The following is a 6,537-nucleotide window of genomic DNA, read 5'->3' as shown; positions in this document are numbered from 1 at the left end:
TCCTCTGCACAGCTAAGCTGGAAGTGGCATTTGCAGCTCGCAATAGTGCAGAGTTATCTCAAAGAAAGGGGCCACGGTGTTTCTGTATCTCTATTATGTTGGTGCGGCTTCGGAACTTTTAAATATCTTGGTATATCTCGAGAACTACGCATCTGATCAAAAAATATCATAGAACATAAATTGTAGGAAACATAATTCTCTACAAAAAAGGTCTCTTAACATTTTGCCATAGCCCGCTTCGTTTCCGAGATATTTGCAGATATATCTCAAGGGAAGGGGCCTGACGGACATATTTCGAGATATTTCTTCTTCTTGTTGTTCTTCTTCTGCGCAGCTAAGCTGGAAGTGGCATTTGCAGCTCGCAATAGTGCAGAGATATCTCAAAGAAAGGGGCCACGGTGTTTCTGTATCTCTATTATGTTGGTGCGGCTTCGGAACTTTTGAATATCTTGATATATCTCGAGAACTACGCATCTGATCAAAAAATATCATAGAACATAAAAAGTAGGAAACTCAATTCTCTACAAAAAAGGTCTCTTAACATTTTGCAATAGCTCGCTTCGTTTCCGAGATATTTGCAGATTTATCTCAAGGGAAGGTGCCTGACGGACATATTTCGAGATGTTTCTTCTTCTTGTTGTTCTTGTTCTGCACAGCTAAGCTGGAAGTGGCATTTGCGGCTCGCACTAGTGCAGAGTTATCTCAAAGAAAGGGGCCACGGTGTTTCTGTATCTCTATTATGTTGGTGCGGCTTCGGAACTTTTAAATATCTCGATATATCTCGAAAACTACGCTTCTGATCAAAAAATATCATAGAACATAAATTGTAGGAAACATAATTCTCTACAAAAAACGTCTCTTAACATTTTGCCATAGCTCGCTTCGTTTCCGAGATATTTGCAGATTCAGCTCAAAGGAACTGGCCCGACGGACATATTTCGAGATATTCCTTCTTCTTGTTGTTCTTCCTCTGCACAGCTAAGCTGGAAGTGGCATTTGCAGCTCGCAATAGTGCATAGTTATCTGAAAGAAAGGGGCCACGGTGTTTCTGTATCTCTATTATGTTGGTGCGGCTTCGGAACTTTTAAATATCTTGATATATCTCGAGAACTACGCATCTGATCAAAAAATATCATAGAACATAAAAAGTAGGAAACTCAATTCTCTACAAAAAAGGTCTCTTAACATTTTGCCATAGCTCTCTTCGTTTCCGAGATATTTGCAGATTTATCTCAAGGGAAGGGGCCTGACGGACATATTTCGAGATATTTCTTCTTCTTGTTGTTCTTCTTCTGCACAGCTAAGCTGAAAGTGGCATTTGCAGCTCGCAATAGTGCAGAGTTATCTCAAAGAAAGGGGCCACGGTGTTTCTGTATCTCTATTCTGTTGGTGCGGCTTCGGAACTTTTAAATATCTTGATATATCTCGAGAACTACGCATCTGATCAAAAAATATCATAGAACATAAAAAGTAGGAAACTCAATTCTCTACAAAAAAGGTCTCTTAACATTTTGCAATAGCTCGCTTCGTTTCCGAGATATTTGCAGATTTATCTCAAGGGAAGGTGCCTGACGGACATATTTCGAGATATTTCTTCTTCTTGTTGTTCTTCTTCTGCACAGCTAAGCTGGAAGTGGCATTTGCGGCTCGCACTAGTGCAGAGTTGTCTCAAAGAAAGGGGCCACGGTGTTTCTGTATCTCTATTATGTTGGTGCGGCTTCGGAACTTTTAAATATCTCGATATATCTCGAAAACTACGCTTCTGATCAAAAAATATCATAGAACATAAATTGTAGGAAACATAATTCTCTACAAAAAACGTCTCTTAACATTTTGCCATAGCTCGCTTCGTTTCCGAGATATTTGCAGATTCAGCTCAAAGGAACTGGCCTGACGGACATATTTCGAGATATTCCTTCTTCTTGTTGTTCTTCCTCTGCACAGCTAAGCTGGAAGTGGCATTTGCAGCTCGCAATAGTGCAGAGTTATCTCAAAGAAAGGGGCCACGGTGTTTCTGTATCTCTATTATGTTGGTGCGGCTTCGGAACTTTTGAATATCTTGATATATCTCGAGAACTACGCATCTCATCAAAAAATATCATAGAACATAAAAAGTAGGAAACTTAATTCTCTACAAAAAAGGTCTCTTAACATTTTGCCATAGCTCGCTTCGTTTCCGAGATATTTGCAGATTTAGCTCAAGGGAAGGGGCCTGACGACATATTCCGAGATATTTCTTCTTCTTGTTGTTCCTCTTCTGCACAGCTAAGCTGGAAGTGGCATTTGCAGGTCGCAATAGTGCAGAGTTATCTCAAAGAAAGGGGCCACGGTGTTTCTGTATCTCTATTATGTTGGTGCGGCTTCGGAACTTTTAAATATCTCGATATATCTCGAAAACTACGCTTCTGATCAAAAAATATCAGAGAACGTAAATTGTAGGAAACATAATTCTCTACAAAAAAGGTCTCTTAACATTTTGCCATAGCTCGCTTCGTTTCCGAGATATTTGCAGATTTATCTCAAGGGAAGGGGCCTGACGGACATATTTCGAGATATTTCTTGTTCTTGTTGTTCTTCTTCTGCACAGCTAAGCTGGAAGTGGCATTTGCAGCTCGCAATAGTGCAGAGTTATCTCAAAGAAAGGGGCCACGGTGTTTCTGTATCTCTATTATGTTGGTGCGGCTTCGGAACTTTTAAATATCTTGCTATATCTCGAGAACTACGCATCTGATCAAAAAATATCATAGAACATAAAAAGTAGGAAACTTAATTCTCTACAAAAAAGGTCTCTTAACATTTTGCCATAGCTCGCTTCGTTTCCGAGATATTTGCAGATTTATCTCAAGGGAAGGGGCCTGACGGACATATTTCGAGATATTTCTTCTTCTTGTTGTTCTTCTTCTTCACAGCTAAGCTGGAAGTGGCATTTGCAGCTCGCAATAGTGCAGAGTTATCTCAAAGAAAGGGGCCACGGTGTTTCTGTATCTCTATTATGTTGGTGCGGCTTCGGAACTTTTAAATATCTTGATATATCTCGAGAACTACGCATCTGATCAAAAAATACCATAGAACATAAAAAGTAGGAAACTTAATTCTCTACAAATAAGGTCTCTTAACATTTTGCGGTAGCTCGCTTCGTTTCCGAGATATTTGCAGATTTATCTCAAGGGAAGGGGCCTGACGGACATATTTCGAGATATTTCTTCTTCTTGTTGTTCTTCTTCTGCACAGCTAAGCTGGAAGTGGCATTTGCAGCTCGCAGTAGTGCAGAGTTATCTCAACGAAAGGGGCCACGGTGTTTCTGTATCTCTATTATGTTGGTGCGGCTTCGGAACTTTTAAATATCTTGATATATCTCGAGAACTACGCATCTGATCAAAAAATATCATAGAACATAAAAAGTAGGAAACTTAATTCTCTACAAAAAAGGTCTCTTAACATTTTGCCATAGCTCGCTTCGTTTCCGAGATATTTGCAGATTTATCTCAAGGGAAGGGGCCTGACGGACATATTTCGAGATATTTCTTCTTCTTGTTGTTCTTCTTCTGCACAGCTAAGCTGGAAGTGCCATTTGCAGCGCGCAATAGTGCAGAGTTATCTCAAAGAAAGGGGCCACGGTGTTTCTGTATCTCTATTATGTTGGTGCGGCTTCGGAACTTTTAAATATCTCGATATATCTCGAAAACTACGCTTCTGATCAAAAAATATCAGAGAACGTAAATTGTAGGAAACATAATTCTCTACAAAAAAGGTCTCTTAAGATTTTGCCATAGCTCGCTTCGTTTCCGAGATATTTGCAGATTTATCTCAAGGGAAGGGGCCTGACGGACATATTTCGAGATATTTCTTCTTCTTGTTGTTCTTCTTCTGCACAGCTAAGCTGGAAGGGGCATCTGCAGCTCGCAATAGTGCAGAGTTATCTCAAAGAAAGGGGCCACGGTGTTTCTGTATCTCTATTATGTTGGTGCGGCTTCGGAACTTTTAAATATCTTGCTATATCTCGAGAACTACGCATCTGATCAAAAAATATCATAGAACATAAAAAGTAGGAATCCTAATTTTCTACAAAAAAGGTCTCTTAACATTTTGCGGTAGCTCGCTTCGTTTCCGAGATATTTGCAGATTTATCTCAAGGGAAGGGGCCTGACGGACATATTTCGAGATATTTCTTCTTCTTGTTGTTCTTCTTCTGCACAGCTAAGCTGGAAGGGGCATCTGCAGCTCGCAATAGTGCAGAGTTATCTCAAAGAAAGGGGCCACGGTGTATCTGTATCTCTATTATGTTGGTGCGGCTTCGGAACTTTTAAATATCTTGCTATATCTCGAGAACTACGCATCTGATCAAAAAATATCATAGAACATAAAAAGTAGGAAACTTAATTCTCTACAAAAAAGGTCTCTTAACATTTTGCCATAGCTCGCTTCGTTTCCGAGATATTTGCAGATTTATCTCAAGGGAAGGGGCCTGACGGACATATTTCGAGATATTTCTTCTTCTTGTTGTTCTTCTTCTTCACAGCTAAGCTGGAAGTGGCATTTGCAGCTCGCAATAGTGCAGAGTTATCTCAAAGAAAGGAGCCACGGTGTTTCTGTATCTCTATTATGTTGGTGCGGCTTCGGAACTTTTAAATATCTTGATATATCTCGAGAACTACGCATCTGATCAAAAAATACCATAGAACATAAAAAGTAGGAAACTTAATTCTCCACAAATAAGGTCTCTTAACATTTTGCCATAGCTCGCTTCGTTTCCGAGATATTTGCAGATTTATCTCAAGGGAAGGGGCCTGACGGACATATTTCGAGATATTTCTTCTTCTTGTTGTTCTTCTTCTGCACAGCTAAGCTGGAAGTGGCATTTGCAGCTCGCAATAGTGCAGAGTTATCTCAAAGAAAGGGGCCACGGTGTTTCTGTATCTCTATTATGTTGGTGCGGCTTCGGAACTTTTAAATATCTTGATATATCTCGAGAACTACGCATCTGTTCAAAAAATATCATAGAACATAAAAAGTAGGAATCCTAATTTTCTACAAAAAAGGTCTCTTAACATTTTGCGGTAGCTCGCTTCGTTTCCGAGATATTTGCAGATTTATCTCAAGGGAAGGGGCCTGACGGACATATTTCGAGATATTTCTTCTTTTTGTTGTTCTTCTTCTGCACAGCTAAGCTGGAAGTGGCATTTGCAGCTCGCAATAGTGCAGAGTTATCTCAACGAAAGGGGCCACGGTGTTTCTGTATCTCTATTATGTTGGTGCGGCTTCGGAACTTTTGAATATCTCGATATATCTCGAAAACTACGCTTCTGATCGAAAAATATCATAGAACATAAATTGTAGGAAACATAATTCTCTACAAAAAAGGTCTCTTAACATTTTGCCATAGCTCGCTTCGTTTCCGAGATATTTGCAGATTTATCTCAAGGGAAGGGGCCTGACGGACATATTTCGAGATATTTCTTCTTCTTGTTGTTCTTCTTCTGCACAGCTAAGCTGAAAGTGGCATTTGCAGCTCGCAATAGTGCAGAGTTATCTCAAAGAAAGGGGCCACGGTGTTTCTGTATCTCTATTCTGTTGGTGCGGCTTCGGAACTTTTAAATATCTTGATATATCTCGAGAACTACGCATCTGATCAAAAAATATCATAGAACATAAAAAGTAGGAAACTCAATTCTCTACAAAAAAGGTCTCTTAACATTTTGCAATAGCTCGCTTCGTTTCCGAGATATTTGCAGATATATCTCAAGGGAAGGTGCCTGACGGACATATTTCGAGATATTTCTTCTTCTTGTTGTTCTTCTTCTGCACAGCTAAGCTGGAAGTGGCATTTGCGGCTCGCACTAGTGCAGAGTTATCTCAAAGAAAGGGGCCACGGTGTTTCTGTATCTCTATTATGTTGGTGCGGCTTCGGAACTTTTAAATATCTCGATATATCTCGAAAACTACGCTTCTGATCAAAAAATATCATAGAACATAAATTGTAGGAAACATAATTCTCTACAAAAAACGTCTCTTAACATTTTGCCATAGCTCGCTTCGTTTCCGAGATATTTGCAGATTCAGCTCAAAGGAACTGGCCTGACGGACATATTTCTAGATATTCCTTCTTCTTGTTGTTCTTCCTCTGCACAGCTAAGCTGGAAGTGGCATTTGCAGCTCGCAATAGTGCAGAGTTATCTCAAAGAAAGGGGCCACGGTGTTTCTGTATCTCTATTATGTTGGTGCGGCTTCGGAACTTTTAAATATCTTGGTATATCTCGAGAACTACGCATCTGATCAAAAAATATCATAGAACATAAATTGTAGGAAACATAATTCTCTACAAAAAAGGTCTCTTAACATTTTGCCATAGCCCGCTTCGTTTCCGAGATATTTGCAGATATATCTCAAGGGAAGGGGCCTGACGGACATATTTCGAGATATTTCTTCTTCTTGTTGTTCTTCTTCTGCGCAGCTAAGCTGGAAGTGGCATTTGCAGCTCGCAATAGTGCAGAGATATCTCAAAGAAAGGGGCCACGGTGTTTCTGTATCTCTATTATG

The sequence above is a fragment of the Osmia lignaria genome, unplaced genomic scaffold, assembly GCF_051020975.1.
Source record: "Osmia lignaria lignaria isolate PbOS001 unplaced genomic scaffold, iyOsmLign1 scaffold0003, whole genome shotgun sequence".
NCBI lineage: Eukaryota > Metazoa > Arthropoda > Insecta > Hymenoptera > Megachilidae > Osmia > Osmia lignaria.
The sequence above is the reverse complement of the archived record's forward strand: the minus strand, read 5'-3'. Positions refer to the sequence as shown.